The sequence below is a fragment of the Myxocyprinus asiaticus genome, chromosome 11 (assembly GCF_019703515.2).
Source record: "Myxocyprinus asiaticus isolate MX2 ecotype Aquarium Trade chromosome 11, UBuf_Myxa_2, whole genome shotgun sequence".
Lineage (NCBI taxonomy): Eukaryota > Metazoa > Chordata > Actinopteri > Cypriniformes > Catostomidae > Myxocyprinus > Myxocyprinus asiaticus.
In genome coordinates, this window is record NC_059354.1 from 50116360 (window position 1) to 50140893 (window position 24534).

At 36.0% G+C, this 24534-nt stretch overlaps 1 protein-coding gene across 3 annotated transcripts in view; it reads right to left on the reverse strand.

Annotated features, from left to right (window-relative positions):
* Nucleotides 1-20215, reverse strand: part of LOC127448245 (E3 ubiquitin-protein ligase Midline-1-like) — a 49473-nt gene extending 29258 nt beyond the window's left edge. Inside the window, exons 1-2 of one of the 3 annotated variants that reach the window (XM_051710638.1) lie at nucleotides 20134-20215; nucleotides 19972-20055 (exon numbers count right to left, since the gene is read on the reverse strand). The gene's annotated coding sequence lies outside the window, so the exon portion shown is untranslated. Of the gene's footprint in view, nucleotides 1-2903; nucleotides 3087-6380; nucleotides 6492-19971; nucleotides 20056-20133 lie in introns of those variants that run through there. The other 2 variants (XM_051710640.1, XM_051710639.1) reach the window with 2 other exon arrangements.
* Between the last annotated feature and the right edge of the window lie 4319 nt (nucleotides 20216-24534).

A 24534-nucleotide genomic window follows, 5' to 3' on the forward strand; every position in this document is an offset into this window, starting at 1 on the left:
AGTCAGCGTCAATAAGCGCTGTTACTGTTGTTTTAAATTAATAAATTGTTAAATCTCCTGGAATACCAGTTTTTCTTTTCATTTATTTTTCAGGTGTGCTCTAATTCATACAGTCTAAAGACACACTAGACTACTAATACATGCATATTCTGTGCATTTTTGTACAGTTTATTCATCAACTATGCACGGTCACTTTAACTGAGCGTGAGCGGCGCTGCAAAAATGGACTCGGAGCCGAAACCCCCACTGCACTGCAGCTCATGCGACGCTCTGACACGATACTGACACTTCCGATGTTAATGCTGTAACTTGTTAACAGGGGCGGCAAAAAAAATATGTTCTGCTCACGCGCCGATCACGCTTGCGATGTGAAACGGCGCGACACAAGAGTATAGCGGTGCTCAGCTGTTCTACAAGCTTCCGTATGCATTTACACTTATTGGAGATCATTACTGTGATCATTCTTTTACTTTTACTAAATTAAATCACATTTGTTGTGATCAATCGTTTTATTTTAAAAAGAAGAGTGATTTGCTCTCGACACTTCCGCTATGGCTGAATATGATACCTGGAGCTCGTTACGGAAATACGTAGGCTACGTGCCGAGTCCATTTGATTCTAAACAGCCGACAGAAATACAGTAGCCTACACAGGACATGATTGCTGAAAAACTGTCCGAGAAAATGTTTCTCATCTTTATGAATAGGCAAATAAAAATGAGTTGGGGATGCTACAGGGGTGCACCTGCACCTGCAGGCCCCTCCTCAACACCGCCCATGTTGACAGGTCAGTCAAGCACAATACCTCAGCCAGATCTGCAGCGAGTACACTACGTCTTTGTTTCTGACAGTTCTCACCGCAGCTGCGAGCAGATGAACTCTGGCCATGAATTCTCTTCATCCACTCATTATGTGTGAAAAGAATCTAAAGCTCATTACTACACAATGGTCTTTGATGCTGTGTGAAGACGCAGCAATTACCATTGATACATTCACTGAGCGACTGCATCACAAACCCTGAGGGTCACAAAAGGGCAAAACACTGGCTTACCGTGTATTAAGCACTGAAACTTTGCTCAGTGAAAAACAACCTGCAATCATGTTTAATGGTGAAACAGTCACATGAAGTCACCTTTGCAACCTGAACTTCTTCAGAACGCAGCACAATGAATGGAACACAGCATAGGTGTTTTGAGATGCATTTATAAAAATGTAAGATATTTTAACTCGGTGTCTTTGCTTGGTGTCTTAAAATGTGGTGATCCACCACCCCTGGAGTTGCCAGTTCGAATCCAGGGCATGCTGAGTGACTCCAGCCAGGTCTCCTAAGCAACCAATTGGCCCGGTTGCTAGGGAGGGTAGAGTCATATGGGGTAACCTCCTCGTGGTCGCTATAATGTGGTTCTCGCTCTCGGTGGGGCACGTGGTGAGTTGTGCGTGGATGCTGCGGAGAATAGCGAGGGCCTCCACATGTGCTACGTCTCCACGGTAACACGCTCAACAAGCCACGTGATAAGATGCACGGATTGACGGTCTCAGACGCGGAGGCAACTGAGATTCGTCACTACGAAACCACGAGGACTTAGAGCGCATTGGAAATTGGGCATTCCAAATTGGGGAGAACAAAATTAATAAAAATGCGGTGACCCTGCACGAGACGCTGAAAAGAAAAAAACAGTGAGATTAAGCGCATGTCAAAGATGTACAACCAGCACGTGTTGACAGTATATAGAAAAACAGTGCAGGTGCACACAAAAGCATGTTCGTTCTAAACTTGAAAAACCGAACCAAACCTGGTCGGATAACCCAATGGTTTGTCAGAACTCATCGAGTTCGGGTCAGGTTAAAGACCTCTGTTGCACGTGTAATAACCGAATCGTGATTTTGGTATTTGAATAGTACCGCGTCGAACGATTAACCGAATGTCGACTATTCGTGCACATCCTTAGCTTGTCATACCGCAATTCATAACACTACGTATGCATGTCATTTTCTATATTGCCACATGGGGCGCTATTGCGGACATTACTGTGAACCGTCCACTTCTACGAGTTTTCTCTTTCAAGACAACCACTGTCATAGCAGATTAACTGTTTCAAGAGAATATTGCTGAGCAAATAAGTAAAAGTCAGGGACATTTGAAGGTAACTCTTTCACCCTCTTGAGTACTGAGGTTTGCTTCCGCCACAGTAATGCAAGAACGCACGCTGGATAACATGACCATCAGGTTTTGATCATGCTGTCATTAAAGCAAGTCATTCTCAAGACATTCTCAAATTCGTGTACATTTTTCCAGTTCAACTTTATAATTAAATTGTTATGCCAATAAGAAATCTTCCCTTATGCTGATCCTTAACATTTAATTGACTTCAGAATCACAATAAACAGAACAAAACATAGCCCAAAATGCTAAATTCCACTTTAAACACTGTACAGTCGCTGCACAAATCTGTTTTCCAAACCCCCTGAGATCCATACCATACATTTCCATGTTTTAATAGTTATTTCTGATGTCTATTATTACAGGTAAAGAACAGCCTAAAAACCCAAGCATTCAGAATAAATTAATATCTAACTATAAAAAGCCTCTCTAAGCAACAAACCTTGACATTTTCCAATATGCTAAACATACTACTGACCTCATAACTGCTATTTAATAGAACAAAACCAAGCCCAAAATGCCAGAGGAGTCACAAATGAATTTGTAAAAGTACAAATATTCCATAAAGAACTCATAAAAGCTGCATGCAAAATTATTAATTATAAAAGACAAATCATTTAAGATGGAGAACAGCATGACACATTGCAGAACATGTCAACTACCCACATGTATCCAGTGCAAGACACTTGGAGTCACGCATACAGCATGCAGTCACACATAGTACGCAATACTGTTTCACCCACCGATGGATTTCGCATTGATGTGCACTTCAGAGCCATTTCCAGGATGAACTTCTGTACAAATTTCAGAAAGCTCACATGGACAAAAACCCCTCGTGTGTCGGGGCAAGAATTCCAGATGGTGCACTCGTCCATAACATGTTAATCCGTAGTTGTGGCTATTACAGAACGCTGCCCTCACACACACAAACACGCTCAGAGAGAAGCGCATGGCAAGTAGCAGTCAGCACAACAGGAAAAGCTGCCCCAGATAATTCCAGGAAAACCAACTCCACCTAGAAATACAGTGGAGAGAGAGAGAGAGAGAGAGAGAGAGACAGCGCTTTTGGGTCACTGTCTATCTTTCAATCGGTTTCTCTCTCGTCTCACTTCAATGCGTTGCTCTCACACACAATGCTGCCCTGTGTATCGGCCCTTATGCGGGCACTGTCACCAGGGAATAAAACCAACGGGACAGGCCCAAAATAGCAGATGGGATTCATGTGAAGTGCAGCTTTGCATTCTGTTCTCAATGGCCCATTTGACTGGGAATAAATATTTACATGTGACTTCATCTGCCATTCATACAGAGCTTAATCGAAAAAAGACTTGCATTTCTAATGCTTGTTATTAGAGCGAGGAGTGCGATGGATCCCCAGCTGAAAAGAAAAACTGAGAGCTAAGACTAGCCTAAACTGGTCTGCTGGTCTCCCAGGTTAGTTATAGAGGTGGTTTGGACAGTTTTTACCTGGGGGACTAACTTGCCAACCAGCTAAACCAGCTGAGCACCAGCTTGGCCACACTGGAAGACCAGCTTAAACTAGCTAAGACCAGCTGGTTTAAATTGACTGTTTCAGCAGGGAACACATAAAAAAAATTTTAAAAAAAGAGTTTATTTTCACTGTGAGGATCAGATCAGAAGGAACACTGCAATTAACAGAATGAGGTCAAAGAGAGTGTCTGAGAGATTAAAAATGAGACAATTAGGTGGTTGAGGGGCCATTCAGATAAAATGCGTTCTTGCGCATAAAAGCTAGCTTTGTGTTCTTGTAAACAATTTTGTGCTCTAGTCGTAATTTAATCATAAACACATTGCTTGTATAGATCTGAATGGTGATGACACGGCAAAAAAGTCACACTCATAAAGCATAAACGAGACGGAGTTTAACTCAAATAGTCAAAACACAAAATCGACTAGAGCAAACATTTGAGCCAGCGCTCGACATTAAGCGTTGTCATGTGCTTGACCTCCAGACAAATAAATTGGTCATTCACTTGTCCCAGTAAAAAAGGTCATTTAAGTTACATGCTCAAATAACATGTCAAAGTTTATATTGTATATTGTTCTAAAATTATGACCGATGCCCAAACTAATAGTGTACTTGTGCAATCAACTCAATTCTCTGTGACAGAAATGTAAACTGCACTGGATAGGGGAGGAGACTATTGTCATATGGTAATTAATTATTTTATGTTACGTATGTTAGTCAAATAAAGAAAAGCCTCCATCACCATCATTTACAGCAGGGATGCTCATAGTTCTATGGAATCTGCTTTTTCATCATGTTATTGCAGCAAGATCTACCACGTACAATAAAGACTTTCAGGAGTCGGTCGTGAAATTTGACGATTCTCAATACCAGCTTTAATACCACAACAAATAATAACACAAACTAATATGCTAATTATGGAAGACTTGGAGTGAGAGATACTTTGCCAAAGCAACGGCGCTAAACACAACGTTACAGATCATTTACGTTATTATGAGAAGTGTAAAAATATTTTCGGTTCATTATGAAACTGTGGCGGGACAAATTAGACTGTGGCGGGCTGTGGATATTCAATGAAACGGTGGGGAACATGCACACAATCCATTATAGACTGGATGTCTATGGTGTGAGTGCTCAACTGCATTAGAGCACCAGCTACATTTCACATCTGTATATTGTAGGTGACGGAGGAAAACATATTTTTTTTTCCTAGTATTTGCTGTCATCTAGTGGAATAAATAAGACTTTTTGCAGGGAGATAGAGCAAACAGAACCAGAAATCCATGCTTACAAATTTAAAACATCAAAAAATTATTTTAAAAATGTATGTATATGTGTTCATCATTAGATTTTAAAGATATACTTTAAATACTTTATATTAATTATTGGAATATTTTTTTTTTTTTAATTCAAAGGGGTTTTCTGTCAAATGAGACCAGTAGTCCACTGTGTGCAAGTTGAGCTTTAATATTTGAGTGTGGAAAAAACTCAATTTTTAGGCAGGCGGCAGCCTAAAAATGCACCAGAGTAAAAGAGGACAAGGATGTTTAGATATTTCTTTTAATATGACAAAAATACTGTAATCGACATGCCTCACACTCCCTTGGTTTGGCTGGAACTTTCAGCAGCAAAGAACTGTGTTTTCTTCACTGAAATAAACTATCGGTTATATTTCCACAGAGGCACAAAACATACTTTTTTCTGGACGTTTTCCTCTGCGTTTGTCTTTTTAATGCCAGAGTCACTCTGCTGGCACTCACATTTACAGCATACTTAACCTACTTTCAGATCTGCAGTACAATAGAGTGACATGTCAATGAATGGGACATCTAGTGGGAGTTAATGGAAAATATAAACGTCCTCGAAAAAACTTGAGCCACACAACTGAGGCACTCTATTCATCATCTGACCACTAAGAAGTTTTCTAACCATATACTGGCAACAACTCTGGAGGTAAAGACTGACTCATGGAACTAATGACACAACGATCTTACTTTTATAACTGTGATCTGACATTTTACTTTTACAGACATCCAAAAATGTTGAATTTGCAATACCAGCTGCTCAAACTCCTGTTTAAATCATATAAAACAACGAAAAGAAAAAACATGAATGACTGATGAGGGGTGTCTCGTACAGTGTTGGGTGTTATGCATTAAAGTAATTAATTACTGTAATTAAATTACTTTTTCATTGAAAAAGTAAAGTAAGGGATTACTCTTAATTTTTTAAGTATTTTAATTACAGTTACTTCTGATGTAATTGCATTAAATGTTGTATAGACTATAGAGCAATTCTATATAAAACAATAGTAAATTCAAATCTAATTTAACGTCTAATGCTAAAATATATGTTTTCTAATTTAACGCTGCCCCTTTAAATTATTTGGCCAGTTCATGAATAATTTATTTGATTTTATATGATTTATTTGAAAGAATTAAAAGAACAGTTTGATGTCTATCCTTGTATTTTTCATCTGGTCGAGGTTGATCAGGGCTTTACAAAGTAATTAGTAATAAGTAATGCAATTACTTTTCAGACAGAGTAATAGGTACAGTAATCTAATTACACTTAATTAGTAGTTAGTAACTGATTACTTTTTTAAAGTAACTTACCCAACACTGGCCTCATACACTCAAAGTAGTATTAAAAAGTAGAAGTCACATTTTTAAAACCCAAAAATAGCCCAAGGTACCTTTAAACAGGTGAAGGAATGCAGAATAATTCTTACCTGCAACATCGTGAAAGCGTCACTGTCAGTTAACAGTGTAAAAATAGACACAAACGATCACAGTATCACATTAATTTAGTTCCAAGAGCGTCCAGTTTTAGTCTGTCAAAGAGCCGTTTGTAGAGAAGTACAGTTGCTTTGTTTTTCTCAGTTTCAGTGGGGAATTTCGCTAGACCCTGCTGCTCTTCTGTCAATGAGACGCAGCCTGTGATTCACTTTTCCCCTCTTCAAAAAATAAATGTTGTACTAACGGCTGTGTGCTGCTGACCGACCACCCACCCAACCAATCAGAACAAAGAGGGGAGGACTGACAACCAATCACCTCACTCAGCGGATCAGGTAATGTTGTTTTTATTAACACATTTAAAGGGATAGTTCAACCCAAAATTAAAATTCTGTCATACTCACCGTCTTGTCATTACAGACCCATGTTATTCTTTTCTGTGGAACACCAAAGGAGATTTTTTTTATTTTTTATTTTTATTTTTTTGAGGAATTAAAAAAAAAAAAAAAAAAAAAAAACAACATTCTGAAATATTCTCCTTCTGTGTTCCACAGAGAAAAAATAAATGAATAACAGTATAGGGGTTTTGAATGGCATGTGGGTTTTAATAAAAAAAATAAATAAAAAAAATTAAATTAATTAAATAATTTTAATTAAATAAAATAAAAATAAATAAATAACTACAAAATAATTTAAATTAAATAATTTTAATTAAATTAAATAAAAACATAAAATAAAAAATAATTAAATTAATTTAAATTGTTAAATTAAAAAAATAATAATAATTATATAAATTAAATTAAATTAAATAATTTTAATAAAATAAAATAAAAATAAATAAATAAATAACTACAAAATAATTCATTTAAATTACATCATTTTAATTAAACTAAATAAAATAAATAAATAAATGAAAAATAAAATAAAAAATAATAAATTAATTTAAATTGTTAAATTAAAAAAAAAATGATAATAATTATATAAATTAAATTAAATTAAATGTCTGGACCAGAGCAGTTTTATTTTCTGTGTTTATGTATTTCCTTTTTTTTTTTTTTTTTTACAAAGTTGAAGCGGGACATATCGAAGGGCTTGTCATTTTTTTTTTTTTTTTTTTCTATAGTCAATAACATTTAGTTTAACATCACTGCTGTGAACCATAATTTGCTACTTGCTATTGCTATTAACATTGTAGAATGCATTTGATTGGACCAAAATTTGCATACATTTCTAAATGCTGATTCAATGCATTGCACAACAGCTAATTATAGATTTAATGCTGCATTGTACAATCTGACACCCTGCTTTACTGGGAAAGTCTTTGATCACTTAACTGCTTTTACTTTATTCTGTTTTATATATATATATATATATATATATATATATAAAGATTGCAGATTTCAGTCAGTCCAGTCAATTTTGGTCCACTGGTGCAATATCACTGCTGCTCTTTCCCAAGTCTGTGGTCAAATGGAAGAATGTAGGAATTCCAGGTCCCTGCAGCCAAATGGGTTCAACAGTAACTTCTTTTCCAAGTTAGTTATTGACGTTTATTTAATCAATTACTTCAGGAACTCTACCAGAAATGAATGTGATCAATACCTTCCAACATCTGATATTGATTCTGATCATTTTTCCACATATGAGCTTTAACTCTGGGTTGGGATCGCTGCCTGGAACGTGCATTTTTTCCAAGCCTCACTCTGGCATTATTTTGCGGCTCTAATTCTATCCTACAACCTTCAGCCAAGTCACAGCAACAAAAAAACAAAGTCTCAGTGATCAGGGATAGCTTTAACAGTGAAAACAACTAACTGACAACTAACCTGAGGTAAGAAAATAGGGCAAGAAAAGGAAGCTGTGCTAAAAACTGCAGTGAAAGCCCAAAATGGGAGTGGTAAGCGGTCTGTCTGTGAATTTTTAGGGCTGGAATTGCCAAGAGAACTGACACTGATTCCAAGTTAAGATGAGATCACAAATATCAGCATTTTGTGAATTCAAGGCAAAGTTCAAACCAAAGTAAATGATTCTTATTATTTATCCTAATCCAAGTTTGATTTTTTCCATGTAAACATGCAAAGTATCTATGGAGCAGCACATGCTGAACTAGTTTTGCATTTCCTTTTCTTCTGTGTAATTGCAATGCTGTATCAGAGCCGCTTTGCCCTTGTTATGACACTCGGCACGGCTTGTTTTCTGTATATACATTAAGTGGTTCAGGCTGAATTATTTGCAGAAGAACACAGAAAGGGATGTTGACAACTGACAGTATTTGTGGCCTAATGTTGATAAGCACAAAAATTAATTTGGACTTATCCCTCCTTATCTTTAAAAAAAAAGGCACAAATCGGGGTTCCAGTGAGGCACTTACAATGGAAGTGAATGGAGCCATTTTTTTAAAGGCAGAAATGTGAAGCTTATAATTTTATAAAAGCATTTACATTAATTCTTCTGTTAAAACTTGTGTATTATTTGAGCTGTAAAGTTGTTTAAATCATTGTTTTGCAGGGTTACATGGTTTAAAGCGTGATGACATTATGCAACCATGTTGCACATTTTATTTTTTTTACATTTTTATGCATTTGGCAGACACTTTAATCCAAAGCGACTTACAGTGTACTTATTACAAGGACAATCCCCCTGGAGCAATCTGGAGTTAAGTACCTTGCTCAAGAACACAATGGTGGTGGCTGTGGGGATCGAACCGGCAACCTTCTGCTTACCAGTTCTGTGCTTTTCCCACTACGCCACCACCCCTACAACTTTTGAAACGTATTGACCCCACTGACTTCCATTGTAAGTGTCTCACAGGAACACAGATTTTTTGCTTTTTTTAAAGAAAAGGAGGGACGAGTTGAAACAGTCAAAAGAAAAGAAGTTTCAGGCTTTCAAATAAACTTTTCGATCAGTTACCTCAGCGCTGTTTTTCTTCATTTCAGCTTATAAATGACTGAATAAAAGACTGAATATCTAACAGCATTTTTTATTACACTCTGCTCCCAAAAAAGGTTAAACCCGAAATGAAAAGCAACAAACAGTCTTAACATCCTTACCTCATTCCGAGATGCAATTAAACTGTCACTTTCTTCCAGAAAAGAACCAGATGCTGAATGAGATATTTTCCTTACAGTACTGTTGGCAAATCATCCTTGTAAAGAAGCGAGATTCTCATCAACAGTGAGTCCACTTCTCATGCTCTGAGCTTTTGTCTTTGCCCGGGATCATTAGCTCTGTCCCTGGATACATTGGAGGTAAATACCCCCCCACCTCGTCCAATGAGGCTGTCACTCAATGCAGAAAGGCGTCAGGGAGTAGGAGTTTGCAGTCATAGACACTGGCTAATTAGGACAAAAGCGTTAAAACTGGTTAGAAGGACCTGACAGCAAGAGGGCTGTCTCTAAATAATGGTCCCTCGTTCACAGCACTCATTTGCATGGAATTCATGCAAGGCCACATTCACTTCAGCCTAAATTAAACAAGCCATGAGAAGGTAACATAAAGAATGCCATTGTAAGTATTAGACTTCAAGAGCGATGAGAAATTTCTTTTCTTTTTACACAGTGTGCACACAGAATGCTCATCTGAAGCATCGTTGTATGACACAGAACCACCCCGTGAAGATAACTGTCCTGTTCACTCATGAATTAAAGATAACAGAAATATTTATGTGACAAAACATTAGGAAGATCTGACAGACAGAATTAAAGAAACAGCTCACCCAAAAATGACAATTCTGTCAACATTTACTCAGCATCATGTCGTTCTTAAATAATTTTTTTCTTCCATGAAACACAAAAGAAGATGAAATAGATACAAATATTGGTTAAAATTGACAATTTATTAAACCCATTGATCCAAAACCTTTTATTTAGCAAAACAAAAAATATGTTGTGTATTTACCCATGACCCTACATAGAAGATGGACGGATGTTGTGTATTTTCATCTCACTAATTTGTAACTAAAGTTTTGTTTCATTTGTGTTTTTTCTTTTTATAGTTTTAGTATTGAAAGCTATGATAAAATGGAAAATGATTTATCCTGTGTTTGTGAATTGTATGTTAGATACTTGACTTAGCTTTTCCGAATAATAATAATAATAATAATAATAATAATAATAATAATAATAATCAATTCTATATTATTATTATTATTATTATTATTATAAATATTTTATTATTGTTGTTATTATTATTAATAATAATCATAATAGTAATTATAATGATTATTATTACAACTATTAACTCTATTATTATTATTATTATTATTATTATTATTATTATTATCATTATTATTAATCACAGTAATAATTCATAATAATCATAATCATAATCATAATACTAATCAATTTAATATGATTCTTATAATAAATATGTTATTACTGTGGTTGTTATTATTATTAATAATCATTAACAATAATTATTACTATTATTATTATCTCTTTTATTATTATTATCACTATTATTATTTTTAATCACAGTGATTAATAATAATAATAAATTATATATTATTATTATTATTATAATACATGTATAATTATTATTGTTATTATTATTATTATTATTATTACTATAGCTTTCATTATTATTAATCACAGTAATTAATTCGATTAATAATATTCATAATAATAATCAATTTAATATGATTCTTATAATAAATATGTTATTATTATTGTTGTTATTATTCATAATAATCATAATAGTAATAACAATAATTATTACTATGATTATTAACTCTATTATTAATATTGTTATTATTATCATCACAGTGATTAATAATAATAATACATTATTTATTATTATTATTATTATTATTACTATTATTATAGCTTTCATTATTATTAATCACAGTAATTAATTTATAATCATAATAATTATTATTATTATTATAATAATTAGAATGTAAGTTTATAAAACACAAAAGGGGATGTAAAGCAGAATGTCCAAGCTGATTTTCTTTATAAAACTAAAGTGGAAGGTGATTTTTACTGCTAAGCTCCAAAAAGGATGAAAAACACCTTAAAAGTATCATAAAAGTAGTCCATAAAACTGTGTACTATATTTTAAGTCTTATGAAGCCATATGATAGCTTGTATTGTTGTATGTACAATTTTTATGATACTTTTTATGGTGCTTTTTGTCATTTTCAAGGATGTAAAAATCACCATCCACTTTTGCTGTTTGGAAAAAAGCAGCTCGGACATTCTACCTAATATCTCCTTTATGTAGATAGAGCTTTAATTGTTGGTGACGTCAACATTCACGTAGATAATGAAAATGACATATAGCATTTATCGATATTCTCAACTCTCTTGGAGTCAGATAAAATGCGACAGGACCAACTCATCGCCATAATCATACGCTAGATTTAATTCTGTCATATGGAGTTAATGTTGATACTATAGAAATTCTACTGCAGAGCGATGACATCTCAGATCATTACCTCGTCTCTTGTATGCTGTAGAACTATTCTTTCGACCACTAAAGATAAATACAATTATTATTTAATTTTTATACACATTTTACATTTATATTTAATCAAACTACATACTTGTACTTGTGTTCACTGAAGAAAGAATGTTTTGTGTGTTTGAAATGACATGAGGGTGAATACATTTTCATTTCTGAGTGAACAATTCCTTAAATACTACCGCATGCTTTTCATGTCTGTTGTTGCCATGGCGTTGTGTGGGCAGTCTGCCGAACATCTTGGCATTTGTGAAAAACCTGAGCTGCTCACTTGCACCTTTTGGAGGAAACCAGGACAAAAGCAATTGGTTTTAAGTTGCTGTCTTGACACAAGGCAACTGGATGTGACAGAAGAGTGTTTAGGTTCACAAAGATCCACACTGTGCTCTTCAGCTGAGCTGACCAGTAAACAGCGATGGATTATGGAGCTCTGCCAGAGAATTCAAAGCCGTCTCCGTTTGCCAGGAAACAAAATCATACGGACAATGAGCCATGTAAAAATCATCTGGCAAAAAAGTTAATATAGTAATATGATTCTGAGATCCTATGTCTCTTTCTTTTGCTCTGTCTTCTGTACTATTCTAGCTACTGCATTGCAATACTGCAGATATTGTTGACTTGTGTATGACAAATTGCTTGTTGTGTTCGTTACTTTGAATAAAAGCCTCTGCTAAATGAGTACATAACTGTGAATGTAAAGACACAAAAACAAAAACTAATTAGCTGTTGTACATCCGTGGTTCTCAAACTATTCAGGCCATTCAGTACCACCTTTGATCAAGTCAGACTTCTTCCTACATGACACATATAGTGTGAAATAAGTGTCCACAGACTCAAAAACACAATTATGTAATCAGAGAGAGGTTATGAGCAGTTTGGTGTGCTTTTTATTTCCTGTCATGCTCTCCTTATAATAAAAGTTTATGAAAAATTCACCATCACTTGCAAATTATTTTCTTTGCTACAAACTCCCGGTGATTAAACAGCTTGAAACGTCCCTGAAAGAGGATCATATTGTAATGACATCACTCCTATTCAATGTTTGCCAACACTGTCACATAACAGTAGGTCACCATTCCTTAAAGGAATATTTCGGGTTCAACACAAGTTAAGCTCAGTCGACAGCATTTGTTACATAATGTTAATTACCACAAAAATGAATTTCGACTCATCCCTCCTATACTTAAAAGAAAAGCACAAATGTGTGTTCCAGTGAGACACTTACAATGGAAGTCAATGGGGCCAATCCGTAAACGTTAAAATACTCACTGTTTCAAAAGTATAGACACAAGACATAAACAATATGTGTGGTAACATGATTTTACTGTCATAAAATCACTTACTAACCACATCTGTGTAAAGTTATAGACAATTCTACAACTTCGTTGCCATGGCGATATATCGAAGAACAGTAGTCCGCCACAAAAACAACGATTTAAACAACTTTACAGCTCAAATAATACACCAGTTTTAACAGAAGAATTAATGTAAGTGCTTTTATAATATTATAAGCTTCACATTTCTGACTTTAAACCCTCCAAAAATTGGCCCCATTGACTTCCATTGTAAGTGTCTCACTGGAACACAGATTTGTGCCTTTTTTTTTTTTTTTTTTTTTTTTTTTAAAGTAAAGGAGGGACGAGTCGAAATACATTTTTGTGGTAATCAGTATTATGCCACAAATGCTGTCGACTGAGCTTAACTTGTACATATTCCTTTAAACAGAAAATGTATTTTCACTATAAAAATATCCATGACATTTTAAGATATTTCCACAACTTTTCTATGCAGACCTGGAAATCCTCTGATATTTCCACGTTTTCCAGGCAATGGGAAACCTGATAATAAATCATATTACCTTTTAATGTCACTAAACAAACTAAAATAATCACATTCACAAATACAATTACTTTATCCCACTAGATCCCTATTCAGAATTGAAATCAGCTCATCTCATCATATAAAGATAATTTCGACTCTCAAGCACCCAGATCCAACTCACCACAACAAATAAGTAGGTCATCAATTAAAAGGCCAACTGCACGACACCACACTCATACAGATTTCATGTTACTTACATGAATGTGTCCTCAAGGTAACAGCTATCAGGAGCCAGATAGATGTGCTTTAGATGTTCAGACAAAAGCATATTAAAGATAACAAAACACAATCAACTGGCTTGCGTTGTGTTGTGCTGCCCTGCATGCCCCCCGCCGGCCCTGCCCCTTTTAGTAGGCCGTGTAATCATGCGAGCATGAAACATACAGAGGGGGGATCTTCGCCATGCGTTATGCAGAAACTAACAGATAGGATGAGCTGTTGACCTCAAAACCCCTCCCAGTCTCCCAAAAAACAAAGGACCCGGGTAATAATGCTTTAAGCTTCATGTTTGATGTTGAAGAAAATTGATACTTGAATGAAACAATGTAGAACTCCATTAATCCTCCTGAGCTATAAAGAGAAACCTCTAAGCAATATCTGGGGATTTAAAGCAACATAAATATATGATTAGTAAGGATGTAACATATACTAGGATTATTTGAAGATGATATTTGTCATTATACGGATAATTCGCCCAAAAATGAAATTTCCGTCATCACTCTCATATTGTTCCAAATCCAATATGAAATGTTCTTGAAACTTTGGCTTCGAGTACTACTAACTCAAAATTACCAAGTACAAAATTACAGCTTTGTGGAATACCCATAAACCTTTGCGCTTGAATAAATTATGTTTGTTTGGTCAAACCAAGGGAACTTATGTAGTAAAATAATAGATTTTTATTTAAAAATGTATTTAGATTTAATTCTTATGACTATTGTTGTTGTTTTGTTGTAGCTGGTTGATAATTGAGATTTTTGTGAGGTCACTATGGGGGTGATTAGTGTTACCTCTGGTGAACTTGTTGAGTTTAAGACATTCTTCTTTACTCAATTGTACTTTACAAAAGTGCAGATTTATGTGCACTATGAGTCCAGTGTGCCATATGGCTAACCTAGAGTCTAATCGTAATTTCCCTTATACTGTGTAAGACACCTTATAACACAATTTAAATAAATAAATCAAAACAACAATGCACATCAACAGGTTAAAGCTCCAAAAAGCACATAAAGGCAGCATACAAGTAATCCACACGACTCCAGTGGTTTAATCCATGTCTTCAGAAGCGATATAATAGGCGTGGGTGAGAAACTATAAATTCTCCTCCCTATCCAGTAGGTGGCGATATGTGCGAAGAACGCGAATCGGCAAAAACAAAAGAAGAAGAATGTGAATGTGAAAGTGGAGATTTATAGTAAAAAAAGGACATATATTTTTGCAATGTTTCTCACCCACACCTATCATATCACTTCTGAAGACATGGATTAAACCACTGAGGTTGTGTGGATTACTTGTATGCTGCCTTTATGTGCTTTTTGGAGCTTCAAAGTACTGATCACCATTCACTTGCATTGTATGGACCTACAGAGCTGAAATATTCTTCTAAAAATCATAATTTGTGTTCTACAGAAGAAAGAAAGTCATACACATCTGGGATGGCATGAGGGTGAGTAAATAATGATGGAATTTTCATTTTTGGGTGAACTATTTCTTTAAGTTTGAAACCTGTAGAATTTTATTAGACATATCTCAAAAAGATGAAAATAGATTTGTGACCATTTGGATAGCATAAATACACTTTATAGAAAAAGAAGAAAACAAACACATACACATTTATTTATTTATTTATTTATTTATTTTTATTTTTTAAGATTTACTCATTTCAATTTCATTATAAAATTCCACAAAATGTAATTGTATAATCATTAACAAAATTACATTAAATAAAACTTCAAAAATCTAAAGTTTTTTTATTTATTATTATTTATTTTTTTAAATACTACTCAATAATTCAATTAAATTTGATGGACATTTTATTTGAAATAAAAATAAAAATCTGTACTTGGCCCTTAAAACTTGGTTCTGCATAGCAAATGTCAAACATTAGATGTTTGGTCACCATTTACTTTTGCTGCATTGTTTTTCTATAAAATGAAAGTGAATGGTGACTGCATTCACATCTGCTTCTGTGTTTCACAGTAGAAAGTCTAATGGGTTTGGAACAACATAAGGTGAATAAATGATGACAGATTTTATTTTTTATTTTTAATTTATTTTTATTTTTTTAATCCCTTTAACTGCAGTTACAAGCAAGAACTGGAATTACTGTAGATTCACATGGTCTGAAAAAGATGAATTCTTTGTGTACAGTATACAGAATGTCACACTGCACAGCATGTTTTGCTCTTGACTGCTGTTTAATTAGTTGGGAATGTCGAATGCATTAACAGCCGGTTGCTCAGCTGTGAGGGGTTCTGTGTGCACTGACCGCAGACTGATTCGATTTGCCCTTGGAATAAAGACTCAGAGAGACACCACCCAACCCCCACCCCCCCCTCCCCCCCCCATCATGGGCTTGTCCATACACACACACACACACACACACACACGCAAACACAAAGAGAGTCCTGAGTCAGCTTCAGATGGCACACCCACAGTCATACTGCACAAAAAACTAGAAAGCACTTAATCTTGCAATCTCTAATTCAGGAAATTTCAAAGTCGAAGACTGTAAGACTCGCTCAGACAAAATTTAAGAGACAGCGAGCCCCTTAAGACCCCCCCCCCCCCACCCCCTTTTTTTTGGTGTGCATATTTATATACAGTACATACAATAATAAAGGCCTATAATGTAGCTATAAACATACATATAGTACATTCATATAAATATATTCATATTAGGTCTATCAACTTACCATATTAATTTAGTGCGATTAATTATATGAAAAATAATGCATTAAAACAAATACGCGAATAATCATACTCCCGATCCGTACATGAATTCTGTAATAAGGAATGTTCTTACCATCGGACCAATTCAAGCTTGATATTTTTTGCGAGTCTGTGGCAGTAGGGGGCAGTCAGTGCTGCAGCTGTTTATGCAACACGTCTTCTACAGACAGCTGGACCGAGCTCATCAGAATTCAGGGATCTCAAAGCGGTTTTTCAAAGTTTCAAACTACATTTAACTTGACACAGCATCTTAAAAACACAGCACTTATGACTAGAGACACCGAAAACTAGTGAGACGCGATGCAACCAAAGTGAGGCGCTCCACAAACATCCAATAGAGTCTTGTAGAGAGACTGGCTTGCAAAACCTTGGCACCCCACTTCAAAGGGCATGCACTGTGCCCACCATCCTCGCCTACGGCACTCCCCAACCAGATTCTCATACTTAGGCTTCCTCCATCTGGTCTTCCCGGGCACAGTTAATTCCAGCAGAACCACATGCCTAGATGTTTCAGACTCCAGCACCATATCTGGTCTGAGTGTGGTAACTGTGATGGTATCTGGGAACTTTATCTGGTCGGCCGTCAACTGACCGTCCCGACATGTGGCCAGGAGCCCTCCTGGTTGCTTTGGCCGCATTAACGGCATCTCACCCTCCCTTGCGAAGGCAATCCTCTGCTTCGCCACGCCCTGTTTACTCGGAGTGAGACCTGTACAGATGGCATCAGCTACTGCCTTCAGGACCTGATCGTGGTGCCAGCGATAGCGTCCTCACGTAGGGCCTTCGGGCAACTGCTTGACACAGTGGGCATACTGGTGCCTCTGCCATGCCCCAGTGGAAGAGGTTGGATGGGCTAGGGTTTTATTGTATAATATTATATTTATAATTATCTAAATTGTTATATACTAAATTTCAGGTCTTTCATAGTAAATATCAATATGTAATTAACTGGCAGTTCATGTAATTAATTGTTTTTTATTTTTTTTATTGTTTGACAGCCCAAGACATTTACACATACACAATAGCCAAGTAAATAATAAATAATTACATGTACAAAAATAACTTTGTTCCACTATAACAGAACACTACACTCTTGCCATTCATTGGAAATTTTATCAGGCATTGTCCTTCACTCAAAATAAATGATCTTAGCCTATTTATAAGATTTATGCATTTTATTTTTAATTAAAAAAATCCATTAAATGAGCTGTGTAATGTGGAACAAAATTAAATAGATAAAACGCCCTCACGGCCCGGCCCCACCCTCCTTGTCACACCCCTCCATCGCCCTACTCAGGCCAGGGAAACCCCCGGCATGACGCACTCCCCTCCCCTTCCTTCCTGGAGGGGGGGTGTTGCCCTTCCGGCCATGCCTGCCGGCAGGTCTTCCCCTCCTTTCTGGAGCCCTGGGAGAGACGAGGGGAGGGAAAGGGGAGAGGGAAAGAGCAAGGCGGGGCGACAGAGAGAGAGAGAAAGACTGAGATGAGAGAGAGAAAAATTTGCCCGCTGGTTCTCAGACACGCTGTTGCCCGGACCTCAACCGCTCCTCCGCCCTCTGGCGGATGGCAGCGAGTCCTCCGGCCCCTGGAGGACGGAACCGCCCCTCCCCTTCTTCAGCAGACGGCAGCGGTTCCTCCGGCACTCGGCGGCCGGCAGTGACCCCTCCGTCCCCAGGCAGACGGCCGTGGCTGCTCCCCTGGTGGATAGCAGCGGTGAGGACTCTGTGACAGTGCATCCCTCCTCCCTCCCAGGTTTCGGCACCACTGTAACAGTATAAGGACGGGCAAGGAGGAAGCGGGAACCGGCTGAACAGTCAATGTAAAATGTAATGATATAAATTAACTTAAAACAACATAAAACATAAACGAACAGACACACATGCAACGCGGCCGCATGGGTCTCTCTCTCTCGAACTGGCGCCTCTGGCTCGTCTTTATCCCACTCCCGGCTGATTAGCCTGATTCAGGGCCGGCCGTGTGTTCTCATGGCCCAGCCCTGCCCTGCCCTCCTCGTCACAAATTCATCTATATAATTACTTTTCTCTTTTCCTTGAAACTGAATGTAGTCAGATGATGTTACTTTAATGTTGTAATATTTGGATTAGTTTACTGATTCAGGGTCCCAACGGTCGTGGAAATCCTGCAAATATCAGGGAATCTTTAAATTGTGATTTCAAGGCCTGGAAAAGTCATGCAAATGAATAAAAAGACCTTTTATAGTGAAATATGGAATTATTTTCTAGTTATGTTCATCTCAGAAATATTTTATTGGCACATTGTACTCTTGTACTATTATCGTATTCCAAGTAGCCTGTATGTACATATATTTAATGTGTTTAAGTAGTTTGCCTTTCTTTTTCTTGCTTAAGACACATTAGGGGAAGTATTTAAAAAGTATTTAAAGGCATTTAAAAAAATGCAGAATTGAATCGTTAATCAAATCGAATTTCATTGTGAATCGAATTGAATCGTTTTGAATTTGCAAAAATAGTTTTTGAATCGAATCGAAAACCTGTGAATCGAATCGATTCGCTTTCAACCCAAAGATTCACACCCCTAGTCTGAGTAGTTTGAAGTCAAAGAGGAGATGCATTTCTATGCCCAGCCTTATTTGTATTAATCGAGTCCTCTGAAATCAAACTGAGAGATATGGTGTATGCCTGATTTGCAGACAACAAAAAATAGTCCCTAAATCTCAAAACATCTACATATCTTGTATATGCATAATTATTTCAGAAACAAAGGCGTTTTCTCTTAATATACCAACACTTGGCTGTGTACTCGCAGAATGACACAGACACACCAACGCAGAACTATAAATGCAAACCAACACACTTGCCACTATGCAGAGCCTACAGCATATAAATCAGTCTTCTGGGTTCAGGTTTAGGTTAATAAAATATGCATTATTCTTCTCTGTGTTACATCATTTACAGCTAAAACAACCCGCTTTAAAACTCGCTTTTGGCGCCCCCCTGTGGGCATTTCACCCGCAAACTAGAGCTCACACGTGCTCAAATGTTTAACACTTCCAGCTTCAGCCACTGGGGGACAATGATTCAAATTTTGGTGAGCGCAGAAAGTCAAGTCTGAATTTCTAAACGTTACAGTTTTCATAGTACAAAGAACTCTTATCTCAAAACATCAAAGGAAATTGTATTCCTCATTTGAACCCTTTTAACACTAGATGCACAAATACACTAACCCAATTGTTGCATGCAAATTACTAAAAATCACCAGAATTCAGCAAAAATTCTCATTCTACATGTATACATGGCTCTGGTCTTACCAGCTTCCCCATGGCGATGGTCAGTTTTATCATCTCTGGATGCAGAAATTGCGACAAGAGGTCCCTTACATACTGAACATGCGCCTGAAAGAAATGTTAGATTTCAGATAATGGTCTCTTTCTCTCTCTCTCTTAATATGTGGGTGTGTTCAAAACACATACCTCACCGACACACTGCACCACATCTGAACAACAGGTTTACACAGGACTGCATATAATCCATCACTTTAACCCTTCACGTCAAACTGTGTTTTGGAGAACAAGAGACATTTCAATTTTACCTTTTATACAACACCATCTGAGTTTCATTTTTTGTGTTTCACTGTTTGGCTTTTAAAAAAGTGTTCCTGTTGTGTGGCTTCAGAAGACTACTTTTATGGAGCTTGACATGTGCACTCACTATGAACTGTTGCTGTAATATGGAAAAGAGCTGCATTTACATTCATCAAAAATTCTCCTTTTGTATCCATAAAAAATTAAATAAAAATAAAAAACAACAGCATAAAGGTTTAGAGCAACATGACAATTAAATAATGACAATTTTCATTTTGGGTGAACTGTTCCTTTAATAAATAAATGGGTCAATGACGTGACGCTCATTTTCTTTATTTTTTTATTTTCCAGATCTATTAAATTATTCCAGTATACATTAAAATGCAATATTTAACAACATTAAATATCAATATTATTACTTAATAAAAATAAAAATAAAACAAATGGTGTAACTCTGGGAAAACAATTCATAAAAAGAAAACATTTATATTTTTTACCTTGAAAATAATGCTTAAAAACTTTTTTTTTTAAATTAACAATTAGGTTGTGTACACTCATGTATTCAAGGATAATGGTGTATTACATTTCACGCATTACATTTTTAACGTCATTACATAATTTTTTTTTTTTAAGAAAATGCTTTAAAGAGATTACATTTCTTATTCTTATCACCTCAGACATCCTTATTTGTCAATGACCCAAATATTTATCAGGGACAAAAATTGCATTTGTACTTTTTTCACCATAAAACAATTTACTAGGACTACATAGGACGTTTAGAAATATCAATTCCATATCTTGAACATTGTTTATTGTTTTCATTTTTTTAAACCAGTTATTTGTAATATGATATATCTAATGTTATTATAGTTAGCCTATATGTTTATGCCTATATGCCTTTAACATGCTCTATAAAGTCTTACTGCATACAGTGTATAGCATTTAGTGTTGGGTCAAATATGTGTGCCGACAGCACTATAAACAGCAGTCACAGTCATTGAACTAGTTAAAGGAATTTCCCTGTGCTCTCAACCTCTAATAAACCAACTTTACTGCGTATAATTCATCTACACCTACCTGCTCCGCATAATTATACATCTTTATGTGAAGTTATTCCCAGACAATCTACAGATGGTCAAAAGGAAAGAAGAAAAAAAACTATTTTGTGGCAGAACAAACATGGAAGAAAAAGTAGAAGAAAAGTACAATCTGTAAATTCTGAAATGAAGCAAAAAGTTCTGAACTTTCATCAATGCTGTACATGCTGTCGTCAGCGGGAAAGCAACTTTTTAGAATCGTTTTGTATTTTGTTTATGCTGTTCTGGGTTGCTATGGCTGTCGTGTCTCTGCAGATTTTTACTGCGCTCAGATTGAATGATGCATATAGATGTGTTTTTAACACTTGCAAAACAGACATGCATGAACTTGACAATGAATACACAAAAATTTACAAAGTCAGCCTAGACTGAAAAGTATGTGTGTGAACTAACACTTTACAGGAGTATATTGTGTATCTTATTTCCAATATAGACGATTCTAATTACAAGTTGGATGCTTGAATCACACGTAGAATATAGAACAGCAATTTTAATATTAAAATATAAAAAATATTCATAGATCTCTCAATGCATAATTTTATCTGTTGTGAGTCACCAAACCCTCAGAAACAAAAGAGCTTGTTGTCACCTGTGTTTGAATCTGAAAACAGTAAAACATTGTTTGCAGCTTTTCAAGCATGCAATTGCCTTGTTCCAGGGAAACATCTGGAGCTGAGATTTGTAAGCACTCCGGGGAAGACAATGAAAGAGCAGAAAACCTTTAGAAGAAAGAATTCTCCTTTGACGATGTGAAGGAAAGCACTAGTAGTTTGATTAACAACAGCACATTCAACCAGAGAGAGATTTACAGGTTAGTTAGAGATTTATTCAACCGTGTCTCATTTTTTAACCATTCAAAGAGAGCCAGACCTGAGATCAAATGTCAGAAAACAGAGCTGGCATTATTTCATTGGCCAATCTTTAGCCAGGTTGTTCGTACCAGCCTAGATTCAGTATGGTGCTGTATAGCCAACAAAAACTGAATTTGTTTTGGTCCACTTACAGTGTTAGTAACTTATTTCCACCCAAAACTAACTGGTTGACTTCTCTCACACCCTTACAATTAAAGGGGCCAATTGTTGCTATTGTGTTATTATCAGACGTCTATGTAAACGCCCTCTTACCATGTGAAATGAGTAAAAGTGCTCTGCTGCGCTCACACACAAGCTGTGGGTTTGCTGTCGAGTCCAATACAGTTTTTAACTGCCCCGCCCTTCAATAACAGCCTCTTTGCGGCAGATTTAGAGCAATCCATGCTGAAAAATGCAGCTCAAACTGTTAAGATCAGACAGAAATGAACAACAAACTTTTGCTGCTTGTTTCTAACAGTGGGATTTTTCAGAAGGTTCTGTAGAGGTGCTACACAAAGGCACAAACATTCACACAATTTACCACATTTTACTCCCATCACTGAGAGTGTTTACATTCATGCATTTGGCAGATGCTTCTATCCAAGGCAACTTACAGTGCCCTGATTACAGGGACAATCCCCCTGGAGCAACCTGGAGTTAAGTGCCTTGCTCAAGGACACAATGGTGGTGGCTGTGGGGATTGACCCAACAACCTTCTGCTTACTAGTACAGTGCTTTAGTCCACTACACCACCACCACATGCATGTTTACATGCATGTTCTTACGCTGATTACGCTCAATAAGCCAACAACGTATGTGTGGTCATGTAAATGCATTAAAAGGCTTTCCTTTATTGGTGTAAGGTCATAAATGGCTTAAGAATTAACCAATCGACATGATTTTTGCCCATTATCCTGATTTGTAATTGTGGACATGTGTGAATGCGTTACCCAGAACTACACAGCATCGTGCTTAAAACAACTCAACATACATTTACAACTTCATATACTGTATAAATAGAGCTACTTATTTAAACTGAGAATATTAAAGAATAAACTATGTGGTGCTTAACCTTCGGTTAATTAAAATAGTAAAATTGTCAATAACTACATCTGTCACAATATACATTTACACAACTACAAACTACAAATACATTTAGCCTAACATGCACTTACCAAATATTATGCCTGAACATATCTTTCTGTTATTCAATTGTAACTCGTATCATATGGAGAAATGTGCCAATATAAACAAATGAATACTTGTTTTCCTCTAGTTATACTTTCAATCCACCTTTTAATTTAATAAAGATTCATATAACATTCTCATACTGAATTACAAGAAACTTGCTAAATTTGTGCATTCAGAAACGGATAAAACACTCACACACACACACACACACACACACACACAATTACTTTTCTCACTAGTCGCGTGCCAATCTCGGCACATATGCTAACCACGTGCTCGGACACAACTCTAAAACAGCCTTTATAAATTGTAAAACTAAAATATATACTGTTATTAATCATCAATATCGTGTTAAGTCATGTTTATACCTCAAACTGAACTGCGTAACATGTGGTTGATGCATAAAATACACGCAAAAGGAGAATAATAAAACAAACCAGAAGCGGTGCAACCTTAAATGAAGCGCATTAACAGACCTCCTCTGATCATGTGCGCAAACACGCATGTGCGCACAGGTATGACCAATCATAATAACATACTAACAACCAGTGTTGGGTGTAATGCATTACTAAGTAATTAATTACTGTAATTAAATTACTTTTTCGTTGAAAAAAGTAAGGGATTATTCTTAATTTTGCAGTAATTTAATTAGTTATTGTGATGTAATTGTGTTAAATACTGTATAGACTATAGAACAATTCAAATCTAATTTAACGTCTAATGCTAAAATGTATGTTTCCTAATTAAATGCAGGCCCTTTACATCATTTGGCCAGTTCATGAATAATTTATCTGATTTTATATGATTTAATTGAAAGAATTAAAAGAACAGTTTCATGTCTATCCTTGTATTTTTCATCTGGTCGAGGTTAAAAAGTAATTAGTAATAAGTAATGTGATTACTTTTCAGACACTGTAGAAGATGTAATTAGTAGTTAGTAATTAATTACTTTTTTTTAGAGTAACTTACTCAGCACTGCTAACGGCTAAATTATGAACTTTAATTTCTCATTTAACTCCCAAATTAATCGCAAACTGAACGTTACAGTATCCCACGAACATGGATTCATTAGGCTATATATCAACATATTAATCTGACCTCATTCTGTACTGTAACTCCCATTTTCCAATCAATTACTGATGAATAAAATC